This window comes from Lactuca saligna, chromosome 2 (genome assembly GCF_052625555.1).
Source record: "Lactuca saligna cultivar CGN05327 chromosome 2, ASM5262555v1, whole genome shotgun sequence".
Taxonomy (NCBI): domain Eukaryota; kingdom Viridiplantae; phylum Streptophyta; class Magnoliopsida; order Asterales; family Asteraceae; genus Lactuca; species Lactuca saligna.
Genome location: NC_136418.1, coordinates 149,910,267 through 149,919,769, shown reverse-complemented (window position 1 = coordinate 149,919,769; position 9,503 = coordinate 149,910,267). Strand labels below are relative to the sequence as shown.

General features: G+C 31.6%; 1 long non-coding RNA gene across 2 annotated transcripts; it reads left to right on the top strand.

Moving 5' to 3' along the window:
* Window positions 1-331: 331 nt before the first annotated feature.
* Window positions 332-1,353, top strand: LOC145032051 (uncharacterized). Of its 2 annotated transcripts, XR_013677068.1 has the most exons (3): window positions 332-511; window positions 661-829; window positions 1,022-1,353. It is a non-coding gene; the product is annotated as an uncharacterized LOC145032051 (long non-coding RNA). The 2 variants fall into 2 exon arrangements; XR_013677067.1 differs by having other exon boundaries at window positions 661-1,353.
* Window positions 1,354-9,503: the final 8,150 nt, after the last annotated feature.

Below are 9,503 nucleotides of genomic sequence, written 5' to 3'. Positions count from 1 at the left end.
AATAATAATAATAATAATAAAAAAAAAAAAAAAAAAAACATCATAAATGTTCCCTGTGGTTTCTATAAATCTAAAGTTTAGTCCTGATAGTTTAAAAACATCATAGATGGTCCCTATGCTTTCAAAACTTTTGATGATTGATCCTTATTATTAACTCCGTTAAATTTTGTACTTTAACTGAAGAGCATTTTCATCATTTCACTACCATATGACCATTTATAATGTTTGCTCTTTTTTTTAAGAAAAAATGAAATATAATTATTTAATATATATATAAAAGTCTCTCTCTCTCTCTCTCTCTCTCTCTCTCTCTCTCTCTCTCTCTCTCTCTCTCTCCACCGTTGCCCATTTCCTCTTTCATTCCTTCACCATGGCTACTTTCCCTAAAGTGATGTCAACAAACCCATTGAAATCAATGAAAATCAAATTAGCCCATGAAAATCTTCGATGAAACCAAAAACCATATGAACTTCCTTCTGAAAACTCTTTGGATCAAATTCTATCAGATGAAGTAAGAAAAGAATCTCTTTTCAGTTTTTATTCTAATTTCACACATACAGACACACAATTTAAGGTTTCTGTGTTATGCTGATTATTTTTTGAAAAACAATTGAAACTTTGGTTCAAATCTCCTTCATTGTTTCATCAAAATTATTGTAGCCCTGCATCTGTTCATCGACGTTTTTAGAGGGTAGGTTCCGAAGGTACAAGAACATGCCGCCTGAGTCAAAGACAACTCCCATCTGCACCATCATAGTCGAACCCATCTCAATAGACGTCTTGGAGACAGAGTATCCGACGATCTCCTTCCAGATCGGGCTAATTCTTGGTAAGAGTATCTTTTAGTCCCGGTACCCATTTCGAATTCATTGTTCATTTCAATATCAAATCCAGATTCTTCATCCTCATGTTCATCTTACATGCTTTTCTTCTTCTTCAACCTTCATAAAACAAAAGCAAGCACAACAAAAAAAGTAACTCCAACCGATAATTAAACTACTAATCTTGGATTTGGGCCTAGGTCTGGAGGCAGCCTGTTGTTCCTGAGATCAACTGTGTACACAAGGCCTACTTGACGTATGATTGTATTATTTTGAAAACTAGTTAAGTTTTGGTGTTTTTCAAGTTGTTTAGTTTTGGTTGTCATATTTGGGATTTGTTGAAGAACAGGAGTTGATACGGGGTTGACGAAGATGGTGATTGTTTTATTGTTTGTATAGGGTTAAGGAAGATGAAAATGGGGTATGGCTATGTTTTTTTTTCTTTCAGAGAGAGAGAGAGAGAGAGAGAGAGAGAGAGAGAGAGAGAGAGAGAGAGAGAGAGACTTTTATATATTCTAAATAATTATATTCATTTTTTTTCTTTAAAAATAGAGAAAACATCATAAATGGTCCTAATGGTAGTGAAATGACGAAAATGTTCTTAAGTAAACGTACAAAACTTAACGGAGTTAGCAATAAGGGTCAATCGTCAAAAGTTTTGAAAGCACAGGGACCATCTATGATGTTTTTAAAGCACGATGACTAAACTTCACATTTTCAAAAACCACAGGGACTATTTGTGATGTTTTCTCTAAAAAATAACATTGGAAATAATTCGTTTAAAAACAATATCTTAGGTTACATCTAACTACTTCAAAATTAATTTTATCAAAGGACTTCCTAATTAATTAAGAAAATATAAATAAATCACAATCAATAAAGACATATATTAATGTAAAAAAAAGTTTGATTACCAAATGAGTGATGTTTGTGTCGTGATAGCACGTGCTATATTTATTCTCTAACCACCCGAAATAACATGTATAAAAAAAATACACTTATGTGCTGTGAGATTCACGTTCACAAAAGACGGACATAAACTACCACATCCTGATCATGCATGTGATTGATTAACCTTATTTTTTAAGCAAACCTGGTTTACACGCCCATTTTCAGTTTGTCCACGTTTTTACACTCGCTCGAATCGAAGACTCGATGTATTATTTTTGCTTGGTTTTCAAGTTTTAACAAAGAAAAGAAATGAATAGAAAGAAAATAAGGAGAGAAAAAGAGATAATGACTTAAAAAGGTAATATATTTTTCGATTTGTACACATTTAGTTACTTTTTTTCGTCCACATTTACCCATTCAACTTGTTAAATTGTAAACATTCATTCCTTATGACCGGTTACTCCAGTTTGACCAGGAAAAATTAAGGGTGTGACAAAAAACCAAAACCGAATAACTAAACCGAACCAAATGATGTTTGATTTATTTGGTTCGGGTTATATGGTTATTCGGTTAATTCGGTTTAGTTGACCGAATAAGGATACCTTATTTGGTTTGGTTTTGGTTAAATTTTCATGACTTTGGTTAAACCGAAAAAAACTATTTAATTGTTATATATTTTTATAGTTTATATATAAATTAACATTTTATATTTAAATTGATGGATGGTTACTAAAAAATATTTTCATAACTCATTATTTAGTTATTAACCATTATAAATTTATAATTGTTTACATATTATATTAAAGAGCAACAACTAAATAGCCAAATGTCAATTAACATTCGGTCATTTCTTTCATCTTCATCTATGTCTAAAGCTATATTAACGCATCTACAACTTGTGTGGTTATATCGATACCTTAAGGCAATATATCATAAAAGACTAAATATAATATGTTGTGTATTAGTGTTTTTTATTCATTTGGTAAAACTTCAGTAAGTTTTTTTTTTCTTTTAGTTTAATATTTGTTTTTAGATGCAAAATTTTATTTGATTTAACTGGTAAACCAAACCAAATAAATCGTAACCGAATTAATCAAAACCGATTAAACCGAACCTTATTTGGTCTGGTTATTATTAGTTTTAAGATGTAAAATAACCGATACAACCAAACTATATAAACCAAAAACCAAAAAAACCGACCGAATAACACCCTTAGGAAAAATGACTTAATAGAGTAATATATTTCTCAGTTTGTACATATTTAATCATTAATATTTTTCTACATATTTAGTCCTTAATTTTTATTTTTTTTGTTTCAAAATACATCATTTTTGTTTTTTTATTCATTTAGTACGCATGAACGCTTTTTTTGGTTTTTCTCATAACATCTTAAATGTGACAATCATTGATGAGGTGTTTGGGGTTGTTGATGTTTATGTCCATCGCGATCTCGACTGTTTGGTTGCATAGGTCTTGTATTAAGAACGTCATCCACGTGATTGTTTAAGTATACTACAACTTTCGTTAAGATTACTTCTGTTAAAATGTAATATATTTTTACTTATGATTTTATAAAAAACAAAAAAAAAAAAATCTAGTATTCATAAAAAAACGTATGAATATAAAGATCGTAAGTAAAAATATATCACTTTTTAATTGGAGCAATCTAAATACAAGTTGTACAAAAATATTAATGATTAAATGTGTACAAATTGAGAAATATATTACCCTGGCTAATCATTTTTACCGGCTAACCTGGAGTAGCTGGTCATAAGTACTAAATGTGCACAGTTTAACAAGTTGAAGGGGTAAATATGGACGAAAAAAACTCAATGATCAAATGTGTACAAATCGAAAAATATATAACTCTTTTAAATCATTATCCCAGAGGAAAAAAATGAAAATACAAAAAAAATTGTATTCTGTATATTCGAATTAGAAAGAAATGAAATGAAAATTTAAATGTTTTGTTTATTTCTCTCTAAATTTTTCAAGAAAGTTACCACGAAAACTTTTCCTTTCATTTCCTTTTATTTTTCGCCATCCTTTTGTAATGAAATTTAAAGACATTAATTTCTTATATTTTCTTCGTATTTCAATCAATTTTCTTTCTTCCCCTTGTTATTCGATTGTATAAGTTTTTTCATATATAATAATTTATATTTTAAAATGATGTATTTTACAATCCCTTAAGACATAAATTATTACATATGAAGAAAAAATTATGTACGAATTATTTTCCATATTTAATTTGATCTTGGATTTTTATTGGAAATTTTTATTACTTTACATTTGTCCAAATTGGCTTTCGACCTATCAGCCTGATTGGTTCATTATACAAAATAATTGCTAAATTGCTGGAAATTAGGTTAAAAAAATTATTGGAATCGTTATTGATGAGGTGCAATCGGCCTATGTTGAAGGCAGAAATATTCTGGAAGGTCCGTTAATAGTCAATGAGCTATGCTCTTGGTCAAAGAATAAAAAAAGAAATATGCTCATTTTCAAAGCAAACTTCAACAAGGGATTTGACTGTGTGAATTGGGATTTCCTTGACTCAATCATTGATCAAATGAAGTTTGGAGAGAATTGAGAAAGTGGATTCCGAATTGCCTAGAGTCTAAGAGAGCATTGGTATTCATTAATGGAAGTCCAACCTCTGAATTCACAATGTCTAGGGGAGTTAGGCAGGGAGACCCTCTCTCTCCCTTCCTCTTCATCCTTGTTATGGAAGGCCTTAACCTGGCGATGAAGACGGTAGTGGATACTGGGGTATTCGATGGACTAAAACTCCCAAACTCTAACAATTGTTTATCTCACTTATTTTATGCAGATGATGAGCTCTTTATAGGTGAATGGTCGAGGACAAACATTGCTAATCTGGCTTGTATTCTGAGATGTTTCTATTTGTCATCTGGGCTGAAACTGAATTTCGGAAAATCGACAGTGTTTGGGATCGGAGCCTCCGACTCAGAAATCCTGAACTGGTCCTCTCCTCTTGGTTGTAAATCATCGACGCTACCATTTTCCTATCTTGGAATCCCAGTTGGCAGGAACAAGAATCTAAAAAGTGCTTGGAGGCCGATAATTGATAAATTCCAATCAAATGGTTATGAAAACTAAAAAATGATAATTCTACCCTCTGGGCAAAAGTGGTCAATTGCTTACATGGACTATCGGGAAGACATTGGTCTGTGTTTGGTAACTACTCAATCATGGGGGTCTGGAAAAACATCATAAAGTCTAGCAGGTGCTTGGTAAATCTCAACATCGATCGTAATGAGATTGTTTCCTAGAATCCGAAGATAAACGAATGGGTATCTAGTTTCTCATCTGGAGATCAATTCATTGTCAGTTTTGTTACAAGAACGAATCGAGTTCCCAAGTCATATTGTCAATGATGGGCCATTTGATTGGTGCAAAGTGATCCCATACAAGATTTTATGTTTCATATGGAGGGCTAAATAGGAAAGAATTCCAGTTGCTTTGACACTAAGTCAAAGGGGAGTTACCATTTCAGTCACTATATGTAGTATATGTAATGTTGAAGAGGAAACTAATGACCACGCCTTGATTTTATGTCATATTGCAAAATCAGTGATGGAGTTGATACTATCTCGGCGTGAAATCAAAGGTGAATGCTTTACATCGGTGAAAGACATGGTCCTTTTTATCTCTCGATGCTCCGGGTGTAGAAAGAAACGGAGCTTACTAAATGTAATTCTTTGCGGAGCTTTATGATGCATTTGGACAGCTAGAAACAAGTGGATCTTTGATAAAATTCCAACGAATCCGACGAGTATTGCAGAAAGAATAAAGGTTACTACCTTCTCTTGGTGCAAACATAGAGGTTCATTCAGGAAAATTGACTGAAGAGTGTGGAACATTAATCCCTTCTTTTGCTTGTAATTTGCACGTTCTTTCTCTTTTTTCTTTTTTCGCTTTCCTTTGTACTCTTTTCCCATCATCTTGATGGAGTTTTAATATATTTGCCGTTTTCCAAAACAAAAACATTTGTCCAAATTACATTTTAAAAAATTTAATTGCATGATTAATTTATAAACTTAGTAAAACACGATATTATAATTGGCATCTTATGGCCGTGATTTAAAGTATTTGAGTTTCTAGCAATTATCACAAGGCCTTTGAAGTTATGAAATGTTCGTACTACGTAACTAATTCATTTTTAAAGACCAAGATTAGATCCTTAAACTTACGAATGATTAGCTTTTTTATATGACGTATTTAAATTTGTGAAGTTTATTAGAAAAGTTGTGAGGTGAGACAATATAAAGTATAAAGCTTTATGAGTGATGATGATTTGCAATATTTGTTAGGGAGTGATTTAAGTCGAAAACTTTATATATATATATATATATATATATATATATATATATATATATATATATATATATATATATATATATATATATAAAGTTTTCGACTTAAATCACTCCCTAACAAATATTGCAAATCATCATCACTCATAAAGCTTTATACTTTATATTGTCTCACCTCACAACTTTTCTAATAAACTTCACAAATTTAAACTTCACAAGCTTTATACTTTACAGAGAAGGGTTCAATTGAGACAAAAAAAAGGTTGAGAATGGAAGAATCATTCTCGGTCAATCATTTATTTTTTTCGCAAAAACCTCCAACGTACCAGCAGAAGTGGGAAAGAAATGCATATGTGTTTTCCAATAAAACATATTTCTTTAAACTATGCTAATTATTATCTTAATATATACAAAGACATAGTTTTTTTCGTTTTTTATTTTTAATTTTTAGAAGCTATTTTTATCAAAAAAATGATTTTAAATATACCAAAATTCATGATTTTTTATTTTCTACAAATAGACATCCATATTGATATAGTTTTAAGATAAAATAATTTTTTTTTATTTTATATTTTCAGCTATCGTTATTCATAAGTGAATAAAAATGCATCAGATTTTATTACAGTACATTCGTTATTCACTTATGAATAAAAAGTATGATTTTTTTTTTTTACAATTTAAGTATCATTCATATATGAATATAGCATATAATAAACATAGTATATTTATATTTTAATATTGGACGATGCATTCACTTGTGAATACTAATATAGTATATTCACTTGTGAATATTAGATGGTATATTTACTTATAAATATTAAATGATATTTCATACGTGAATATTACATAGTATTACATGGTATATCACATGTGAATATTACACAGTATACTCATTTGTGAATATTAGATGATATATTCACTTATGAATATTACACAGTATATTCACATATGAATATTACAAGGTATATTCACTTGTGAATATATTCACTTATGAATATTTGAAGGTATTTTGACAAATATATATATAATTTTTATATGTTATTCACATATGAATAACATACAAACTTGCATATTTGTTAATAATCATATACTGATTCAAGTGAGAAAACATATTGATATGTGAATATAACGTGGTAATTTAGTTTATGCATTTCATCAAACAGTTGGAGTGCATACAAGTTAACTATTATAAAAATGTTAAAAACATCAAGTTATCAATTCCAAATCATCATATACTTCCGATTTCGACTTCAGATGCGACATCCTATGTCTGATCGATTTCTCATTTTGATTTTGATTTCCGAAAATCTAATTGGGAACATGTGAGTACCGATTCTGAGTCCTTCAATGTCGACTGTGACTGCGAGTCTAGAACTCCAATTCCAATTTCATGAACAACGAAGAAATTCCGGTTTAGGTGAAGAAATCTGGATAATTATTGAAGGTTGGAGGAAAATTTTTTATGATGAATGAACTGTTATCGAATTTTCTATAATTACGTATTTGTGATTGAAGGTTATTAACATATTTACAAGTTTGTCACCGTGTCTTTTTTTCTTAGATTAAATGAGTGGCGGAGAATGATTCCCCCATTCTCAACCTTTTTTATTTTCTCAATTGAACACACCTATATATATATATATATATATATATATATATATATATATATATGTATGTATATATATATATATATATATATATATATATATATATATATATTAAAGTTGGACAATCCTTAGGAACACTACCTGACCAGGGTACTGTTCTTGGGTTGGTTGGTTGACGTGAGTTTGGTGAATCTCGATATCCACCGCCTCAAATTGGGATCTACTCTCGATACTTCCCGAACCTTTCATTCCCACCGCCACTATCCTACACCACCTTAAGCGGCTGTTATTCGCTAATTCCTTTCTTGCGTCTTCTTCAACCTCCTCAACCCAACTGTACACGATTAGAGGTCGTCGCCCTCCGTCTTTTTACGATCACTCTCCAGTTCCTTCCGTTCCCTACCCTCTGCTCCCCCACCCATTCTCTCCATTTACGTCTCCTCCACCAATTCCTAAGCTTTTCCAGGTCGTGATTAGAAAAGAGCAGCGGTGGCACCACTGAATACCCAAGAGATGGAGATCGAGCAGGTTTTGCATACCTCAGTTTCTTCCGTTTTCTCCATCAGCTTCAGGAGTAACATCCTTATGGCCATTATCGATTGATTCCTCTATTCTACTTCTATTCTTCTACGGAGTACTCTTCGAATTTACCACACCGGTTCTTTTCGTTTCCCTTTTCTGGCTTCCAATCAAACGATTACACTTTCATTCTACTGGGTTTAATCCACCTCTCATCATCTCTACCGCCTTAATCGACTGTCACATCGCTAAACCCCTCTCAAATAGATGGTCAGGACTCGCTCCTTCCACTCGCCTACCTACCAAATCTGTTATGCTTTTGATGACCCAAAGGCGCCACCAATGCATTGATAGAAGTTCACCATAATCTGCGGTATGCAAAACCTACTCGATCTCCATCCTTTCGTCCACTTTGAAAATTGAATGTTCGACTTCCAGTTCAAGTTTGTGTTTCGTACTTTTTCTAGGGTTTATGTATTGTTTCTACTTCTTCTTCGTTTTTCCTGAAATGCAGGTAAGGATTTTCCTTATGTTTCTTACTTTCTCGCTTCATGCCATTGATATCACAAACTCATGGATTTGAGTTGTTCGCTAGGACCGACGAAGGAACTGTGGTGGCCAAGAGTTTGCTTTTGGTGATCAAGAACATCTCCAATTATGTAATTTTTTCGATTTTAGGGCTCAATTTCGTATAGAATTCGATTTTTATTCATGGCTCAATTTTTTGATTTCAGGGCTCAATTTTTTATTTTCATTTTAATGATACATGCTTAATTATATATTAAACAATGATTTATTTTTCCCAAATTAGGGTCCAGATTTGGATTAAAGTGGATTTAGATTTGAGTTATCTAACATCTAATGGTGATTATGATATTATTTCCGTGTGATGGCTACGATAGCTGGATTTTTTAGTGTATTACCTTTAAATTGTATAAGTAATGTTGATTTTTCCTTCATTTGTTGGTGTTGATGTAGGGTATGACTACATGTTTTTATCATGGTTACTCAGTTGGTTCCCACTCCAAAAAGAGGGGATTAGATGATTACTTCACAACTTTCTGGGCAGTTGGATCGATCATGAAGGATTTACATGAATTGGTATGTCTTATCAAGTAAATACTTATGTATCAGAAAAGTTATGGCATAGTTACTTCCAATGAAATAGCAAACCAAAGCCTTTTTTGTTTGAAGCTGTGGGTATAATAAACATTGAATCCTATATTTCAGCTTTCTAACTCACGTTACAAATGCATTTTTTTAGTTGTTAATCCACCTTCATTTTATGAAGAAAGTCGTAATTTGATATGATATTCAAAGGATCG